This window comes from Pseudopodoces humilis, chromosome 4 (genome assembly GCF_049639895.1).
Source record: "Pseudopodoces humilis isolate 2021_Gansu_Grassland_sample_001 chromosome 4, ASM4963989v1, whole genome shotgun sequence".
NCBI lineage: Eukaryota > Metazoa > Chordata > Aves > Passeriformes > Paridae > Pseudopodoces > Pseudopodoces humilis.
Genome location: NC_142203.1, coordinates 48,364,183 through 48,386,130, shown reverse-complemented (window position 1 = coordinate 48,386,130; position 21,948 = coordinate 48,364,183). Strand labels below are relative to the sequence as shown.

The following is a 21,948-nucleotide window of genomic DNA, read 5'->3' as shown; positions in this document are numbered from 1 at the left end:
ATGGAAAACACAGAGATAAAGCATACTACGGTAAGAAAAAGAGATTGTGCATTTCAAAGAAGACTCAATAAGCAACAAAAATAAAGACTAACTGCTACTGATAAGTACTTTAGAAAGGAGAACAAAGAGACTAGTGGGCAAACACAAAAGAAGAAGAAGGTTTATAGAAATGATAAGCAGAATTATAAGGCACAGTCCAATTGGTTACAAACAACTAACTCTCAAAGGAAACCAACTTATCAATTTACCATTTTCAGGACAATAATCTATTTACCGTCTTAAGTAGCTGTTCATCCCTCAGGACCCTTCTGGGTATCTTTCAACTAGAACCAAACAAACATTTAGGATTTAGCACATCTTAAGAAGCAAAAAAATAGATGTGTGAAAATGCTTCAGAGGGAAGGGGCCAGTGGAACGATGCAATGTCAGGAAAATCAGGAACTGTAACAGAGAGCTACCAACACCTAAATTAAATCTTTTCAAAGGCAGATGAGCTTCTGGGTGGGAGGCTGCCACTCTCCTTTTCATTAATCATTCGATAGTGCTGATTAAATCTTCTTATGCAGATGTAATGTGATAGAAAAAACTCAAAAGTGCCCTTTTTTCCCTCCATTTCCCCCTTTTCCAGTGTTTCACTCGTTGAATCTACAAGGTTAAAATAACAATTGTGGTACAAACTGAACAAAACTATTTAGTAGTAGGCTATACATTAACTCTAACCCTATACTTTAGAAATAATATGAGTTATCAAACGATTCATTTCAAAAACTAATTCAAGATGAAATTCAATGGCTTAGAGCCCTGCAAGAGATTTATTCTAATATTGAAATAGACTAATTTTACCCCTTTATAGCATAATATGCACCACTTCCACATTCATGTCCTATAAACTTCCTTTTGGGATTCCATTTGCAGAACATCTGCCTTTTCAAAACTATGAGAAATGGAAAGACACCCCATGACAAACTAGAGCATAAAATCCAAATAGAACAGATACTCATTTTATTTCATGTTTAGCTACTGATTCTGTCATTGATTTTAATGTACCTGATCAATCTCTGAGGGATTTTGAACTCCAAGCACCTGGTAAAAATCAATGGGAAATGGGCATCCCCCTCTCATATGCTTTAGAAAATCCCCTCTGTGAGAATTATTTGAGAGAATTACTAGTCTATTAGAATAAGACTCTTATACAAAAATATAGACCTCGCAAGGCAAATGGTCACCCTCCCCAAAAGATGGAAACAACAAAAAACAAACAAAAACTTGTAAAAGAAAAAGGTGTAAATAATAATAAAAAGAGAAGAAAGCTTTAGAAGACTTAAACCAATATGTGTCTTTTAATCTTTTTTTAAATCTAAAATCCTGTATCAATTTCATAAAGTCATAGAATAAATCCTGGTTCCTCCCTGTGCTGCTATTTTTTCTTGATATATATATGGATAGTTTAAGTCTGTACTTCGTGTAGTTCTGTTCTAAGTGTTATTATATAGGTGTCTCTATAGGGTAAAATTTTTTCTTGCTTATATTAATTTGCTGTTGATTGATACTGGTAGCCTTTAGAAGCAACTTGAGAAGGGAACAATTGCCAGGTGATCTACGTAAGCCTTGTGTCCCTGCTAAGTGCCTTTTCCAATAGTGATTCTTCTGGTCCTTTTTCTGTCCCTAAGGGCATCTTAACCAAGAGGATTCTACCAGATTGGTAAATCAGCTGAATATGAAGGAGCAGAAATGAAGGAGCTTGATACACAGTTCCAAACAGTTAATTTTCTTAACTATAAAATTATTTCACTGCAGTCTATGTTGGTGTCCAAAACCACAAAATGGAGGAATATATACTGCTACAGGGTAATTCCGACCACCAAGGTTGTTTCTCCAACTGCCACTGGACCAAACCCATACTAAAGGGCAAAATTAGAAAGATAAATAAACTAAGTGAAGACAGTTACAAGTTGTCTTATTTCAAACACAAGGAAGTAATACAGATGATGGAGAACAGAATGAAAATGATGCTTGAATCATCTGGTATAACTACTGTTTGACCTCCTTTTTCATTCTGTGATGTCTTGCAGCACTGACATACATACTCCATGATATGGCAAAAGGAGGAAAATCACTTATGTGAGGACTCAGCCAATGAGATGCTGTGTTAAAGGTGGGGGGAGCTGGCACAGAAATAAAAGATAAATAACGACTGAATGCACAAAAAACACGCTCCAGGCTGAGAGAAGAGAAATGCTATCAATACAAGTCACGCTATTGCCACTATTAGAAGTGTTTGTATGACCTGGTAGTAATTTATTAAATGAAATAAAAATGTATCTATTCTATAAAATATAGTATTTATCAAGAATGTTTGTATTATTACAATTATTAAAAGACATTTTATTATGCAAATACAGTATTTTCAATTTAAAAATGTATTATTGTTTTTTAATTTATTACTGTATGCCTAAAATGTAACATAGGTTGCTGATAAACAATATAGAAATAACATCTCAATTCACACCATAGTTTCACTTACTACAATTACTTGAAAATATTATTCTGCCATGTTCTTGCATCACTTGGGCCTCTCAGAATATCTATATTATATATCTATATCTATAAATTAATTTATTAAATTGGAACGATTTATGTCCAATCAATAGGTCAATCAGTGTATGTCTAACAAAATGAAATTAAAACAAGCTGTAAATGGACCCCTCAGTTTCTTTATGAAACCTACCAATGTGGCTCTGTGCCTGTAAGACAGATGCTGAACAGCTGCACTTGGAGGTAACTAACTCATATTTGTTAGAGAACCCATATTTTGAAACAGAAGAAGCACTTCTTAAGACATTTGTCTAATTCTGAGAAAATAAAAGGGAAAAAGGCAGAGAGATGGCAGAAGCTGTATCAAACTTCTGAATAAACCTAAAAAAAGTTAAGTGTATATACACTTTGATGTGACTGAAAGACAGGATGTTACAATGTTACCACATTTTTCAAATTACATCACTGCATTTATCTGCTGAACACTTAAGTATCTTCAACATTCAGATTAGATTTCAATCACAATGCCTCATTTATAATTTATTTAATCCTATTCTTTACTTAGAAAAGTAGCTGAAACAGATGCCAGGAGGATAACATAAATAACAAGCATAAATACTGCAACATATAATATATTTCACTTAGTGATTTCTAACTATTATTGTGATAAGATGTCTTTATATTAGTATAAGAAAAATGCTATTCAAAAGAAACAGAATTCACATACTTTGAATATTAAATAAATCAAAAACTCTGAAGAAAGTTATTCTAGAACACCATCTGTACTAAAATTGCCATTCCATGAGGTAAAGTAGAATATAAACCTGCATGAAATTTGGTGGTTTCTATTGTTACTAACATAAACACTAATTTGCCTGTATTGAGTTACACTATTGCATAGCAGGAGAGTAACTGATACCATACAAGTCTGTAAAATGGCTGTGAATTTAAATGGTGTAAGCACATCTGTATAATCTACATGCTTCCATAGAAATAAAAACTATACATATCCACTAGAATAGTAAATTAAGTCTTTCAAGATATCAAAAGCCTTCCCTTTCCTAAAGGAAAATTATAAAGATATTGCATAGATATTAACCTAATAAATATGATTTTAGCACTCCTTTAGAACATGAATGGGTGTTAAATATTATATCTCATTTGCATTTGAGCTCCTTTTTAAAGAGTCAATGGTAATTAATATGGACAACCCTTGCATATATACCTCAATGTAAGTATGCTGCATTTCAACAAAAGGTTGCAACAGATATAAAATATATTAATTTCTCCACATTAATCTTACATGCATTTGTAACTTCATCTGTCAATTTGCTTATAACTATCCATCTTTTCTACTCTGGATATCCATCAATTTCTATACCAGATGAACAGAAAAATACACCTATCCTTTTTTATGTAAGTAAAAGACCAAGGTAGCACCATTAGTTGATTAGTCATTATTTGGAAACGTCATACTATTAAACCTCAGTTCCTACTCAATGATGATTTTGCATTGTAGGGAACACCACAGGATTACTATTTTCACCATAAGGAATAGTTGAGGCCTTCAAATCTTTTGTTATCCTATCTGTCATTTCAATTTCAATTTTCAATTACAAACTATCTACATTTACCTTATTTTTCTTTTTTCATCTGTGTGAGTGGCATTTCACTGATGAATAATTAAATGCAAAAGAATAATTTCAGTACTGTAGTACAGTATCTCCACATATGGAATTCTACCACTCAAAAAGAAAGCACAAATATTCACATTTCTTTGTGATCAGCCTGCAAATTACTTATGGCACAGTAAAAAAGCCAGCCTAGAGGAATCAGAAGAATATTGGGTTTTTTTCATGTTATTGGTTTTTTTTAATTTTTTTTTCATTTCATTTTATGGTTTTCACCATCATTAAGCAGTTTCCTTATCACTTTGCTGTATTTAAATTCCATTTCTTATAATTAATCTCTTCACAAACAGAATTATTTAATTACACATCTTCATTGCACACTAGAGGTCAGCCATTAATGACCAAGATGTACTGAGATGTACTTTTATTATTTGCAACCAGTGAAAGAGGTAGTGTCTTATATTAAAAAGCTTTGGTCACCACTGGGCTTCTCTCTCAGTTTTGAAAACAAACAAGCAATTAGATCTAAGAGTGAACAGATGAAAAAATTAAGTATTTTATGACTTAGTTATTATATAAATTCGACATCAACATGGAACTGTAGCATGGTTTGGGCTGGAAGGAACCTTGAAGATCATCAAGTCCCAAACCCCTTCATGGGCAGGTACACCTTTGTGGTGATTTCACATTGATTGGTATTTGGTGAAGAAGGAAGAAACCACCCATGGAAGTGATTTCTCTGAGAGAAGCTGATGGGAACTTTCTCTGTGCCTGGGAAAGGACAATAGCTGGCCAGTTCTGAGAACTAACCACATTTTGCACCATTTAGAAATTCTATCCACCTCTGTGAGATCCACATTTTAAAAACAGCAAGCCCTGGAAATTTCTCTCTTTGCTACCTTGCTTGTGAAAGGCTGCTAAGCTCTGGTAGGGCTGGCCCCGCTCCCCCAAGGCCTGTGCGGCCAGGCTGGACCCAGCAGCTCCCGGGCAGGGAGTGGAGGCTGCAGGACCCCAAGCTGGGCCAGGCCATGGCTGCTGACATCTTGCTGACACTAAACCCCCCCTGTCCCCAGCCCGTGCTGAACCAGGGTCCGCGGGGCCCCAGGCCAAGCATCCCCCTCCCAGTGCCGGGCAGAGGGAGGGGCCCAGCACGGCCTGAAATCCAACACCGTGACTGCGGCCACTGCCCATGACCTTCTCCAGGCCTGGGCGAGATATTAACTCTTTCACTACACAGATGAGACCTGCAGACCACGATTCTCCCCTTGGATGAGAGAAAGAGACAACACGTAGAAAGACAACATGAAGACATCAAGGTCAGTAAAGGAGCCAAGCCTTAGACAGAAGGAGAATGAGATGCCCTAATGGGGCTGAAAGCTCTTTTGGTAGTACCATAGAGATGGACACTGATACACTGAAATATCCCCTTTAATTCATGAGAGAGTATGGGAGGGGATGAAGTATTCAAACTGTAAATGTGAGCAGAGGCATCCATTGATGAATCCAAGCAGATGTTGAAGTAGCTGTGATCCTATGAGAAGTTTGAACAGAGAGATGAGAGTGATGAAGACCCTTTGTGCCTGGGGAGAGAAGAAAAACCTCTGTTCCCAGAGATGAAGATGATCACAGAGGGAGATGAAGAGAACCTTTGCCTTTGAACAACTCATCCTTAAAATAATACCCCATGAGTTCATGGCCCATCGACACAGCTGTGGAAGGGCTGTAAATATGGGAGGGATTTCATAATTGCAGAACTTTTCCCAGGCAGCTGCTATTTGTGGAACTGAAAAGCCACAAAAAAACTGTTTCTTGTGGAGAAGTCTCCATGGCATAGTAAGAGAAAACTCCCCTCCCTACAAGAACTGATGAAAGACTATTGTATAGTTGGTAACTGATTTAACATCCCAGGTTTTGTCTCTATGTTGTCAGTTGGGAAAGGAAAAGAGTTGGGCAGGGGGAGGAAAACTGTTCTGGAGATTTTATTCTGATTCTCCTTATTTTATTAGTTCTATTAATAAAGTTTTATTAATAAAGTTTCTTCTTTTTAAATTTTGAACCTGTTTTGCCCTTCTCCTAACGTATATCTCACAGCAAGAAATGAGTAAGTGTACTAATGATTTTAGTCAGCACTAAACCCACCACAACCTTCCACCAGATCAGATTGTTCAGAAACCCAAACAGCCTGGCCTTGAATAGTGCCAGGGATGCAACATCCACAACTTCTTTGGAAAACCTGTTCCAGTGCTTCCTGACATGGTAAATAATTTCTTCCCAAGGTCTATTTTAAATCTGCTCTCTTTCAGCTGAAAGCCATTGCTCTGTGTCCTGTCACTACATGCACTTGTGAAAAATCTCTTTCCAGCCCTTCTATAGGCCTCCCTTAGGTACTGAGAAGTGCTCAAAGGTTTCCCCGAAGCCTTCTCTTCTCCAAGCTGAACAGACTGTCTTCATAAGAGAGCTGTCCCAGCCCTCTGACCATCATGGTGGCCCTCCTATGGACTCACTCCAGCAGTTCTGCATTCTGATGGAATGAGGGCCACTGAGTTGAACACAATACTCTTGGTGGGGTCTCACAAGAATGGAGTACAGAGTGAGAATAACCTCCCTTCACCAGCTGGTTATATTGATACATACAAACATAAGTAATAGAAACTTCAGAGTTTTCCTTCAGCTCATTTGAAGCATTTCAGAATGCAACTAAAATAATTCAGTATTGTCACCCACCTTTAAATATTACCCTTTCCTCTGTTATAAACTTCACTAGAAAGACAGGAAATTTAAAAAAATCAATGCAGAAATACTAACAAAAATCAATCCAGGACTGAAAACAAAACTGTTTTGAAATGAAAATTTGTTTTGCATGACATTCAGTCAGAAAATATACGCTTACTTTCCCCCCCACCATTATTAGAACAAGTTCAACTGAACTCAGTAAATATCAGTATATTTACTGCAGTTATGTAGTAAGTGATATCAACTTTTTAGTCTGTAGGTTTTCAACACAGATACTTGAGAAAGTAAAACAGTTAAGGCACTGTTCACATGGTTGTTTTGATTCAATGGACTTCCAATAACCTAGTTAAAAACTTAGTACTGGTATGTACTAAGCATGTGCAATAGTCGTATTTTTTAAATGTTATCTAGTTAACTTAATAAAAGTTTCATAACTTTTATTCTAAATATACCAAGTTAATTTGCCAATTATTTACTTACTGCATCTGGAACTCTGATGGAGTGTTTCACATGGTGTAAATTTAGAGAAAGATGCAAGTCCTGGACTCTGTAATTTTAACAGGATTTTTCCAGCTGATTTCACTTGTGCGGGATTTCACCCACATACTTAAAAACATTTATTATATAGACAGCTAAAGGTATATTTATGAAAAGAGAGATTATACCTTCAGTCAAAATAAATACTAGGTTTCTTAGACCTCAATCATACAGTTCTTTGTTATAAGTAGCATAAAACTACAGCATGTAGAATTTGAAAGGGCAGACTATTTTTGTATGTTACCTGTCTCTCCTACTAGTTTTCTTCTTTCATGCTTGCATATAGTTGTGTTAACACCATCAGGTTGTGGGTTTGCTTTCCATTGTGAATATTGTGATGTTCACTTTTTTAAGCAGAAGAAATATAATCCATTATTATTCTGACAATTTTTCTCTCATTCTTTGTTGTGTTCTACAGTATTTTTGATAGTACAAGGTATCACATTCTTATACGTATTTTCATAAAACTAGTAGGCTTATTAATACTTTACTTCCACAGTCAACAGTTGAAATACAACTTAAAAATTATTAGGGACACACTGAAGTTTGCCTATCAGTTTTCACAGAACCCTGGATTCACTGAATCTGGCAGTCAGATGTTGAGAGTGCCTAGTCCAGAAACTGGCTGAGACCTTGGTCAGCAATAGAAGCTTTCCTAGAGTCATGCTTTGTTCAATTTTAATTATCTCCAAAAAAGGGGACCAATCAAGTCAAACACTTTTTCTTATGCCAGTGCTCAGTCTTGGAGTAATAGCAGTAATAACAATAACAGCAAAACCAGTAACAATTGTAAGAACGTCTTAAGTTTTAACAGAGTTTCATGGGCTTCTTGGGCTGTCAGCTAGGGTTCTCTGAGAAGAATGGAGCTTCCACATCTTCACCCTATACCATCATATATGGTATAAATAAAGACATATTTATATATTCATAGATAAAATCTGTCTCAGCCTTCTTGTATCTGGCCAAGCTGTCCCAGCTCTCAATCTCTCTTTGTATGACAGTATTTCAATCCCAGCACTGCCTTAGTGGGCCTTTAATGGACTCGCTTCCGTATGTCCCTGTTTCTCCTCTACTGAGGAGCCCAACACTGAACCCAGCAATCCAGATGCACCTGACCAGGCTGAGTGAAAGAGGAGGATCACCGCATTCCTGAAAAATGTTGGCCTTCCTTACCTCAAGAATACGGCACTGATTTATGGTCACCTTTTGGTCAACCAGAACTCCCTGAACTTTTCTGTCAGGCTGTTTTTTCAGCTGGTCAGCCTCCAATAGTTCAGTGTGCCAATGGTTGTTCCTTCCCCGATACAAGGCTTGCCACTTCCCTCTCTTCAGCTTCATGATGTTCCTGTAAGCCCATGTCTCCATCATGCCCAGGTCCCTTGAATCAGTATCTTGTGAACAGTTTTGACAAAATACCTTAAATATGGACATAAATGTAAGATATTTTCAATTTTCATTTTCTTTTCCTAATGAACAAATGTCAGTCTCAACTATATACAACTGAAGTCCTGAGGAAAAAAAAAAAAAAAGTTACTATGAATAATCAGACACAGATTAACGGAACACTTGTTAGAATTTTAGAAAGAAGTGCTTCAGATATAAGTTTCCAGGATAGAATCATAGAATCATCTAGGGTGGAAAAGACACTTAGGAACAGTGAGACCAACACTGCCAAGTCCACTACATAAGATATTCCTAAGTACCACAACTAGACATCTTTTAAATATTCCCAAGGATGATGATTTAACCAATTCCCTGGGTAGCCTGTTGGAGAGCTTCATAAGTGTTTTGGTGAAGGAATTTTTCCTAGTATCTCAGATATCTTACTTGAAATAAAATTCCCAACTGTCAAATCAGCCTGAGAAATCAACCACTGCCAATTATGTAGTTTTAAAAATTTCTTGAATTAAAATATAAAATAAGAGAAAATATAAATCAGTTCTAGCTGATCAACATAAGCTGAAGAATAGTTTCAGCAGTACTAGCTCATTTGGAATTAGCTGATATAGTATTAGCTACTGAAGTACTGGCAGATGAAAACAGTAGAAACAAATTTGCATTTTTGAATTTGGTATGCAGACTTACTGAGAATAAGGACAGGTCAATGTCCAAGCTGGTATCATTAAAGGAAAATATTAACCATCCTTTACCCAAAATATTTTTATTGAAATACACATCCACGAAAGAATTCCTGCAAAACCCATGAGCAATGAAAGCTAATTGTTAAAAAGTCAGTCAGATCTCTACAACAAACTCGAGTTACATGGTTCATTGTCCAACATTAATTAGCTACAGTCAGCTTGATATTGTCTTTCATTTTTCACTGAGGCAAGACACGTAAGATGCAGTTGGTCTGAAAGTACAGTCAGTGGGCTAGGTTAACCCCTTCCCAGTGCTGTTCGCGCTGCAGAGTTACAGTGCTGCACACTGACTTCATGCCTCTTGACAGCACAAATGCCACAAATGAAGAGCTGCATGAAGAACTGAAATAGCAGGTCTCAGGGGGTCAAGAAAGAAAGCACTAAGCTTTACTGTTTGCTAGTAAGAGGTAAGTGCCAATCATTTAATGATTTAATTACTGAGATTAATTAAGATAACACACAGCAGAAAGACTACAATCCAAAAAAATGGGGTTTTTCAAACTCTCAATTTTTAGGATAGGATCCTGAGAATTATATCTTTTTACAGGTAGTTTCTGTGAAAGCAGTCCTACTTCAATATAAGAAAAATTGCAGCAGGATCAATGAAACATAGAAACTGAATTAAAATAAAAGTATGCAGAAAAATAAAAAAAACAAACTTTGCCAGAATAGCAACTCTACGGATCCCACAGTCTAGTAAGTTGTGGTAATATGGTACATTTTAGTAAAATGACAATACTTAAAATGCTTTGCACAGATGGAATGTCGTTTTTTAAAAAGCAGAATACCTGTGCACAATTACAGTCCCTTTTGAGAAGGTCTGTATAGTCTAGACAGATAAAAAATTAGAGTTTGGCTTCCTTTTTGTGTCATTAATTAGAGGTTACCTTTTCTTCATTGAAAGTACTGAAAGATCAGCAGATAATAAGTCTTGTCTGTCTGACTGCTTGTCTGATAGTACAACACAGATACTATTGAAAGGATCTTTGACATTTTTGGAAACATTTTGGTCAAGTAAAATATCAAAAATCAGAAATAAAGTGAGAAAGCATGTCCATTTGAGTATGAGGCAAGCAAAGTTGCTTCTGCTTAAACATTAGGTTGTAATACTACTTTACTGACCTCTAATGAGCTTCTGCAACTTACATGAAATTTCTTTGATGAATTTTTCAGTCTATTATTTCCACATGGGTGCTCCTGCTTTGTTTCAACTTAGTGATGCATGACTGACAACATTTCTGGACCAGATTCCAAGGACACTTATGAAAACTGGTGCATATTTTGACATTAAGAGAGGAGTGGGGAAGTTAGCATGAGGAAGAATAAAGACAGCTGAAGGAAAAAATGGATGCATAGGAAGACACAAAAATGGTAAATGAAGTACACAGGAAATATAGATTTTTTCACTAAGAGGGAGAGGCCCATAGAGATTCACAGCACTGAAAATTTAGGCACCCTCTGGTGCCAAAGCATATAGAGCGGTGAAGTTCAGTCCTGGCAGGCTGCTGGTCTTCGCAGGTGCACAGAAATTCTTTTGCATTCCACTCAGACCAGGAAAAGAATACTTCCTCACAGCAAAAAGCATGCCTTCTCAAAGCAGAAAACATCCCCCTCAATACCAGCCAGAATGCATTCCAGCTTGGCCTGAAGAAAACTGGGCCACAAACCAGTTACAGACAGTAAGAGGCAAGTGGTAACTCAGGTAACTCACCTAGCAGAGCACCTCACCTAGGTGTAAGGACAACTGTTGCCCAGAAGGTCCCAGGATTTGGAGCTGGGTACTCAGATTGTGATAAAAAAATTAAGACTATTGGAGAATAAATACTATTTTTAGACCATGGATTCTGCTGACTTTGTGCAACTTAGGGTATTGGGTAGAAAAAGGAAAACGCATTAACTATCAGAAAAATTTTGCACACTCCTTTAAAAGCTTTTAAATTAGGAGCATTTAGAGATAAATACTTCAGTGGTGAGATTTAAATTACCCTAAAATCCAATTTAGAGTTAAATGGTATTTGTGATTTCATTTCTTATTCACCTTTACATCATTTCTATGTTAAATGTCTTTTCTGGACTATGTCTGCATTCTGAAGAGAAAAGAAATTATTAAAGGAATACAAATTCCCATCCAAAATGAATAGTAGCATAATTTATTTATCTTAAAGAAAACATTAGTGTTGCAATCAGAAACTAGTATCAATGAAATATTTTTCACAGAGCTGAAGATATTTTCTAAAACTGCAGTCTCAAAGCAATTGAGTATATTTGAATCAGAATATTGTATTAAATACCACCTTCTTATATTTTTGAATCGGTTCTTGGGAACAAATTTCAGTAGCTTCTAAAAGAATCAGTCTTTGGGATACCATTGAGATCCTGCCTGTAGCATTACTATATGGTCAAAGACAATAGCTTTCTTTGTAATTGTGCATTACCCGTCCTGCACTTTCCTTACCAGTATTCTCCCAAATGGTAAGGAGTGCTTCATTACTTTTGTAACTTCTTTTCCCAAAAAAAAAAAAAGAAAAAAAAAGAAAGGAAAAAAAAAAAGAAAATCTGAAAACTTATTAAAATTTACCTGTAGTATCTGAATCTACTTGATTAGGCACTGCAAATAAAGATTATTAATTTATCTCCTGAAAGTCAGCTTTGGATAGGGTACCTGGATGACTCTAGCGAAAAAATGTAAGATGCAATATTCCTTTGAATCTGACAGTCTCAGTATAGACCCTTCTCTTGCCTACAGTCAAATGCCTAACAAATATGATTTTTGAAACTGATCTATGCACAATGAGACAGCAGTCCTTACTGTTTCAAGGTATCTATAGCTCTGAAAGTTCTGATAATTCACAGCTGCAGTTTTATGTTCTGTTCACAACCTAAGAAGTAAACAGTAGTACGCCAGAAAGAAAATACTAATATGGAATTTTAAAAAATTGTCTTGATAAAAGAAAGATTTCAAGTGCCACACACTGACATACTGAAACCTGAGAGGTGTAGATTTGGTCCTCCTACATAAGAGACCCCTTTTTATTCTCACTGATCCTTCAAAATGATTTCTTTGTAAATTGAAAAGACATGACAGATCTATTAACATCAAAGCAATACAAACTCTTGATCTTCAGGCTCTCAGAGTAGTGTGTCTTTTCCCCCAAGGTTAAAATGTATTTTGCAATAAGACATTGAGACATGCACTCAAGGATAAGAAAAGAGATGCACACATACAAAAAAAAATCAGATGCTAAAGAAGATCTCAGTGGCAGAAATGAGTATTTTTAAACAAAGGCATCCATAAATCCTCACATAAGTGCACATGTTAGAGAGGAGCCCATATAAAACCAGTCTATACCAAACTGAAGAGCAAACAATGTTTGGGGCATTCTGGACAAAAGGTGGATTTTTCTGGCTAGGGAAAAGGTAAAATAATCTTGCTGCGCTTCGGGATCTGAGAATAATTTGGCTAGAACTTCTAATACTTTCACATAAATAAAATCCACAAATTTTATCCAAATTCTACATTTCAAAATCAAATAAGAAAATTCACATCCAAGTGTAGCTAAAAACCCTGTCACCTCTATTCACACCTCTATTCTATTTGCATTTATTCAGAAGGAAAAAAGGAAACAGAATATTTGAAAGAGTATTGGAAATGCATTTATTAGTATTTAGCGGTAACTCTAAGTTATGCATTTCTAAGAAGAGATCCTTTTTTTTTTCACCCCTTTTTCATATCCTATACTTGATGAACACAAATAGTGCAGAAAAATTAAGGATCAGGTTTCTCAAAACTGTTTATACATAACATACCTAAATTGCGATCAATCATGAATTGTCACAAGACTCTCAAGATACCAAATGAGTTCCTGCTCTGTGTGGGTACTGAGCTGCTGTCAAATGATGGTGTATAGCTGACAAAAGTTTTCTAGAGACTTTCTGCCATGGGAAAATCCCTCACATTTTTCATGTAAATCTAAAAGCTATTTTTAACATACTCATGTTATCCACACTCATGAGTCTCCAAAGTACTTCATTTCACTGTAATGTTTTTAGAAGTCTGTAATTCTTGATAAAAAATAGCACTGAGCTGCTACGTAGAATGCAATAATCAATACAAGAGAATCATGTTTAGTTATTTTAGTTAGACATTTTAACAAATGTCTTTAGTAACAAATTAATCTTAAATTAATGCATTGCCAAATCATTTAAAAGGAATCTAAATTAATTTCTTATGAGACATTTAATTTTAAAAGGAACTAGATATTTTTAATATTTAGTAAATCTGTATCCATTTGATTTCAAAAATCTGGACTTAAGTGTAGACACATTCTCATCTTCCTAAGATATTGTGGGACCTTTTTGAGTTGCAGTTTACCTCCAGTTTTTAGAATGCAAACATCTTGAGATGCTACAACCTTTAAGTCACTTTCATCAGACCACAGATACTGAAAAAGGTCAGCGAACATGTTACACTTCTTCACGTTAAGAGTACGTCTGAGGATGAAAGTTTAGAAAAGAAGAAAAAAAGGTGACTAGGATTTTCCACTAGTCTACTTCATTTGTAAATTGTAAAGCTTAACACATCCCATAAAATACCTAATCCTTGTGTCTCCTGCCCCAAAACAACATTTGCACACACACAAAAACACATATACACAGAACAGGCATATATGTGAGCTCTGCTATCAGTAACATTAATACTGTAATTTTCCAAAATTATAAGCTGGTTTTGCTTAAATGCTTGCCATAGCCTCTAATTTAACTTCCTGGCTTTAAACTGTATCAAATTTTGATATAATTGTGATACAGTGTGATGCAAGAATCTCCGAATGAGATTTTCTGGAAAAGTTAGTGTCAAGGAACACAATGCACAATGCCTGTTGAAACCATATGTATTTGAGTGTAAGACTATAGCAAATGCCTTATTAGGACACACTAAGCCCTCTTATCTGCTGTCATGTCTCCATGTCAAGAGAACATGCCATATATGGGCACATTAGCCTGGGGAATTTTTGAGGTCCATTCACTTCATATGCATAATTACGTTAACGATGGCATTCCTGTTTGTTCTTTTAGTGTTAATTTATGGACCTCCTGTACATGGATTATTTAAACTCTTTACAACTATAAATACTGTCTGCCTCCACAAAAACAAACAGTAATTTCCATTTTTTACCTGCTTTTAATAACTCTTCTAATAAAATCCCCAAACTCCACAACTGTATTATTATTGAGTAGGTGGATATCCATTCTGTTTTTATTCTCTCCTCTGCTCCTATAATTTTTCAGACTTCAGCCATAATCCCTACAACCCACTTCTGCCAACTCTCCATGAAACTGAAAGACTCTCAGGCTCTTCTCATGTAGCTGTCCCATCCTCTGGACCGTTTTAGCTGTCGCTTGAAAGTATTTTATGTAACTCAGTCATGTTTTCTTAAGGTAGGTATATCAGACTGTATTCTAGTATGCAAGATACAAGTGCACTGAAGTTTATATCATTTCCAATGATCTCCTCCTCTTCCTCATTCCTCAGGTAGAATTACTCATAGGTTTAAAACTATTTTTTCTACACTAAAAAAAAAAAAAAGAAACAAATGGATTCTCTTTCCCACTTCTGTAATGAGTCTAGCACCTTCTGTAGTGTCTGTAAAATGCATCAAATCTGAATCTGAGAATATTCAGATATATAGTAGTAACTGACCTTTAATCACAGTTTCAATACTTACAATGCAATTGACCACAATCAGCTACTAATTACCATTAAACTCAAATTTATTGAGCAAAGCTCTCTATTACAATTGCTACATTCTAAGAAAAAATACGTGTCCATCAACTGAAATAATCCTTGTCTTACAAAATACTTATTACCAAAGATGATAGAAGTATCATCTGAATCTCTGTTTTTCTCCTTGCATTTTCTCCAGTTTGTCAGCAGCCACTGACATACTTCAATGCACTACTGGCCTCACTATGCCCTTATCTGTAGGGTTAATTTCACTTTTTATTCACATTCATGCTACCTTTGCTTTTCAATCAAATCATGTTAGACTCTACAACCTCATCTTAACACCAAGAATTTTTCACACAAAAAAACCCCTTGTTTATTTTCAAAATCCTTACGTTTAGAGGTACTATGCGATCTGTTTCTGGCAAAATGTGTGCTTTTTTACTAGAATAGGAAGCCAATTGACTATTTCTCTTTTCAGTCCAGACATCCTCTGCCCATATTCTCAACAATTATTTTACATATTGAAGTGTATGTGATATTCTTGGATGAAAAAAGTGACACAGGTGGAACTTCCCTGGAAATGCCCATACCTAATTAATGATCACTGCCAAAATAAATTTCTTGTCTTTCCCTTATATCATTATTATTATTATTATTATTATTGTTATTGTTATTGTTAATGTTAATGTTATTGTTATTGTTATTATTTCCCTTATTATTATAAGAAATAAATTTCTTATTTCTTTTCCTTATTGTTTGTGCCTCCTTCCTCACAACTGCACATACTAAAGTAAAATCAACAGCAGTGGAAGCTTTCTCCCATCCATACACTGGTCCTAAGCAGAAAGCACAGAAAGCTTTACAAAATAAGTTAAAAATCAGTTCCTTAGCAGTAACTAGAACAAAACTCTATCAATTTAGATTTCATGAAGCCATATAGACAAAGAATTTATATCTCAACAGAACAAACTTTAAACTTCTATTGAATTCTCTTCCAGATAACAGCCTTGTTGAAAAAAGGCTCTCAGAATTTATGTTTTGTAGGAATTTGAGAATGTGTCAGGTATTGTGAAATTCTGTTCATTGCTACGACTTTGCACAGCAAGACCATGTCCAAAATGTTTATACAGTCATGTCCCAGAATTTCTTGTAAACTGAAATGACCATATGCCACACAATTTCAATTTTATGTTTATGAGTAATTTCAAATTTTGTCTTTTATCAATATATTTTCCTCAATTATATAACATGAATTTGTAATCAACAGAATTCTACATTCAACTTTTTCATAACATGTACCTCACAGTTTTGTGTAATTTAATGAAAGCCACATTAGCAATTTGTACAAAACTTTATGCTTAAACCTATTAGATAACAATTTAAATTAAAGGTGCAACTTTATTCTGCACATAATTTCCTTTAGAAGAAAGCAGTCAAAATAAATTTGTAATTTTCAAATTAATATGTGCCATCAAAAATTTGTTTAAAATATTGTTCATTTCCACAAGAATTTGGAAGGATTAAATTAAAAAGTATTTGCCTAATTATTCTGAACAAATATGGCTTCAAGCAGACACTGCTTAAGCCAGAATCATCCTATATATATGTTATGTTGGGGGGAGGCAGTTTACTGAAACATAGGGTGGACAGAAGTGAATGGTGACCTTTTTATAAACATTCAGATATTTATAATTTTCTAAAGATGTCAGAAATTCACTACTGAACAGATGCTGCTACTTAACATTTTATCTCAATTTCAGACAGTGAGGTTTGAGCTTCAGATAGGGGGTAAAAATACCATAAAACACCACAGCAAAAAAAATTCTAAAATTTCTGTACTACTGTTTCACCTTCCTTTTTTCCTAAGAGCTTTCCTATATTGAGATTATGATATGTACCTCTAGGAAACTTTCGAAGTATGCAGACATGTTCTTAAGCAATCTAGCAGACACACTGGAATTCACTGCCAATTCTGACACAGGAATATTAATGACTCACATTCCTTTATCTGCCAGTGGTCATTACTGATGCTGCAGGGAATTACACACAGTGAGATAACTACCCATACTGTAGTTTCTCCAAAAACACTTGCTGTTAACGGATAACATTAATATAGATCATGTGGGTTTGTCCAACTCTGTAATGCCATTAGCAATATAGTTCCCACATCTAGATTTCTGGGTGTCTGGAGAAGACTGGAGACCCTGGATTTTCTGACTCTGATTTTATACATGCTTAAAAATTTCAAAAGACAAAGGCATTTTTTACTTGGGGAAATTCACTGCCTCTACAGTCTGACACAGGCAAAGTTGCCAGGGCTTAATGCTTCTCGGATTCCCACGCTTGCAACTCAGCTCTGTCCAGTGCTCTGCTTTAGGGAGGTAGGGGCTTACAACTACCTGAAATTACAACAGCTCTGAAAGAGACACAGCAACAATCTTCAGAGCAGCAATGCAGAAGGAAAAATGTTCAGAAGAACCATTCTGTAATTTTCTTTAATTTGTTCTGAAGTTCAAAACCCTGATGATTTAATTCTGAATCTACACTTTACAGAATATACACAAATCACATTTCAAAATGTTTTCTTATGTACAGATTTACAGATAATCAAAACGCATACTTAAAAATTACTTAAACTGAAATATGTTATTCACAATTTTGCTGTTAATACTTGATAATTTACATCAGGTTAAACAAATATGTTGGTAGTTATGGCTACTGCTGGAATTAAACTACTCAAATTTGCATCAATTTAAGGATTTGAAAAGTTGGATAAACTCTGGCTCATGCAAAGAGCTTCATTACCTGTAATTTCTGCAGCTAAGTCAATATGTCTGGAATGACTGCATAAGATTTTCATTTTCCCTGACTCTTAATCTCAACTATCACATTTATTCCAAAGCCTTCACTTTGCTGCTGAGCAAAATGAATGCATCTAGAATGGTTTGGTATGACTGTCCCACTTTCCCCTAAAATTAAAACTTTAACTGATGAGTGGTTTATTTGACATATGTAATGTCGTATTTAAGAAGTCCAGTATAAAATTACTCTTGCAACAGTATATAGCAATTTTCATCAAATCAACAGAAAAAATGTCCTAGGGTAGAACTGAAGAGAGCATACCAAAATTCCTGCAGGAAAAAAAAAAAAAAAAGGAATATAAAAGAAAGTTGGAACCCTTTTTTTCCCCAAAAAAATCCCCAGCTTATAGTTCAACTCTCTTGAACACATCATCACTATTAGGAAAAGATAAATATAACCAAAGGGATGTATCTTACACACAGTGCATGCTATCGGCACTAATATAGACAAATGATAGTGTAAAAAAATAACCAATAAAGAAGAGAAAGATTTTATCTTTAAGTTTTTCTTCTCACTGCCCATACCTGAAAGCAGTTGATTGAAATTATCTATTCAAAGATGTCGGAGTTTGAATGTAAATCTAATTTACTCTGAAAAAAATTCAGATTCCAAATTATCCAAGGGACACATACAAAAAAAGTAAAAAAATTCCATATTGGGCTTCACTGCATATAGTGTTCATGGACTTATTCTGGAACAGTGAACCATATATGTCCACTTGTAAGACTTACCATAACATAACTGCTTTCTGCAATTTAGTTACTTTGAAAGATCTGTTGGGTAGTTTAGTATTTCCATTAGTTGGAGAACATAAACTTTTTAAAGAGAAAGAGTGGTATTAGTAGGGAAAAACACACATGTTCCCTAAAAAGTTAATTTTTTTAAAAAGTGAAAAAAAGAAAAAAAATATTGAGCAAAAAAATTGTTTCGCCAATTCTAAATTACTATCTATTAAACAAGAATTTGTCTCAATTATCCCAACATCTGTTGTAAGTCATCACTGACCTGTCAAAACTTATCCTAGCCTAGAGATGATGGTATGATGGTACCATGGCTATCTGCACGATGGTAACTGTCACAATATGCATTAGAAGCCAGAAAACAAACTAAGCATTATTCACATTTCAAACAGTCAGGAAGAGAAGCAATATACAACAAATGCATTGTTTTTAGTAAGTATTTCTGTTTGCCTTTTTCAGTAAGCTGCAAACACTTCTGCTGAAGGAAGAGAGAATTGTTGCTTCTCTTCTAAAACAGCATTTCCAAAGAAGTAACGAAAGAAAAATGTCAGAGCAGAAGGTATATAAGAAAGAAGAAGAAGCTTCAAGAATTAAGGAAGAGCACTAAACAGACAAATTTACTGGAATGCAGCAGAGAAATCTGAAATGCTGGTGGTCAGGCCTTTCTCATTACAGAAAAGGAACAGGACGCACAAGAATCAACTCAATTATTAAAAAGCAGGATGCAGACTATCTGCAGAAAAATATTTGATTCTATTAATCCAAATTAAACCCTTATTTTTCAAAAACGAGTACTAGGAAAGACCACAAACAATGCTTTTGGAAGGATTTTATATTTCCTATACTTATTGGAGCTCAGTGGTTAAGTGAGCTCAGTAATCCTTGGCAAGGTCAGAAACACATAGTAATAATGTACCATATTTGATAGTTTTTAAAGAAATATATTATGCAAGAGTCTCTGAAACATGTATGCATCTTGCATTAAACAGATGAACCTGCATAAAGCTTCTGCATCGTTACTGTTCTGTCAGTTCATTTAAACAAACATTATAAAACCCAGTACTTTTCTTATGGCAAAAAAAGCTATATTTCTAATATCTCAGTAGATGTGGTGAAGCATTGCCATCTACACTACTGAGAACAGCTCACCCAATGAAAAACACTGCAGACTATGAGATTGCTGTTCCCCAATAAAAAGTAACAAACAAGTACTTTCTATCCTCAGATAAAATGTGCTTTGCTACTTCTTAGTGTGCACTGAACCTACAAATACCAAACATAAAAGACATCTAAAAAAATAGTTACAGTTCTTAAGATTTTTAACTTCCTGTATTTTCAAGTATCACATCATATTACTAACATCCAAAGGTAAAAGCAGCAAACATAATTTTGCCACCTTTCAATTTTGCTTATTTTTCTCAGTCAAGCGTAAATTTAGTCTCTGGATTATGAGAAAGAATCAAACCTAGTTTTCACACATGCTTGATGACACAGTACCTTTATCAGCCCATGCCAACACATTTCAGACTGTGGGGTCTTTCACAACAATGGAGTGGAACAAAAGTATCTCAATCCCTGCCTCTCTCAGCTGTGAAGGTTGTCCCTAAAACGAAAAGTACTAAGGACTATCACTTCAGTAGCATTAAGCTGGCTTGCTACTTGGATCCTGCTCGCAGTGATTTGACACTGAGACTGGAAGAGCATGAGTTCCTTACCCACTTGGATCTACTCTAGAAAGTGTACAATGTAGTGTCATTGTTTAGATATACCTTCTCTTCTGCAGTGCTTTGATGTTAGCAACAGGAGAATAAGGGCAGAAAAAGGACAGCATAACCTTTACAGGATGACAGAGAAAAAAATGATAATTTTTTGTTCCCTTTGTCTCACCTTCTGTCTTCTCCCCATTAAAATGAAGCAATGTGGTCCTGCTACTCTTTGTGAAGGATTTCAAGAAAAGCACTAAGTTAAAGTAGGGTCTGGGACACTTTTAGAAAAAGCAAGACAAAACAGGAGCACGAGTATCTGCAAGAGCAGAGGGCAGCATAACTTCAGCACAGCAGGAACTATTCTTCAGGTAAGGAGAGACAATCATGGATGAAGACAGGTCTTTCTGTGTGTCTGCATACAGAAGGCTCATGGATGCTATCCTATCTCATCCTGTCATAAAATAACTATGTCTGTGGAGATTCAGTGAGTGTCCCAAATAATGTAAGACAAAAAAGTGACTATATCGTGACCTTCAAAGAAATTGGTAAAATAGAAGAACATTAAGTTAACCTCACAGTATAAATGCAATACTAAGTGGAGTCACATAAACATATAGATGGCACGCAATTTAATTGATACCATAAAATGCATAGAATTATTTAAGGAACTTAAAAGCTGGTGTATATTTAATACTTGAGAATCATAATCTCATTCTGAGAGAAACTGTCAGAAAAAGCTGATCTTTGTGTTTCTTACAACTTTTTAAATAGGTGGAATACTACAACTGCAAAACGGTCCAACATATGGGCCCACTTCCCAATTAATTATTTGCTGGCTAAAGTGTTAAAATGTCCTTGGCTTCACCTTAGATACAATGATCCCAGCTGGTCATTATCTAACTGGAAAGGGGCCAAAGAATCTCAGCTGTCAGTACACAACAAACATGTATGTTTTGTCCTTTTTTTCCTCCATGTATTTCACTTTCACATAGCTGCACTTAAAAGAAGGAAATCTTATAATGCATAAAACTTAAAAATTTTTGTATCTCTTTTACTGCTGTGACTCTGTTTACCTGGAGTGCAGGTGGTAAGTGGGGTGATAAAGAGCTCCTCTGCATGCTTTACTGAGAACGGATACGGCCAGACTTACTAAAGCTGATTATATTACTCTGTGTTTCTACTTAATTTAACAGACCTGTGAAAAAACACAGAAGTCTTCTAAATACAGAGCTGAAACAAAGTTATTGATTGGTCATGTGTCTGCATAGAGTCAGGAGCTAACAGGAAAGTAGGAAAATATCCCTCAAAGAAATGAATGTTAGCAGTCAGCCAGCCAGC

The 21,948-nt window shown here is 35.3% G+C and overlaps 1 protein-coding gene across 1 annotated transcript in view; it reads right to left on the bottom strand.

The window, feature by feature from the left end:
- The window catches only part of PTPRD (protein tyrosine phosphatase receptor type D), a 369,133-nt gene that overhangs the window by 263,178 nt on the left and 84,007 nt on the right, over positions 1–21,948 (bottom strand). The window lies entirely within an intron of this gene.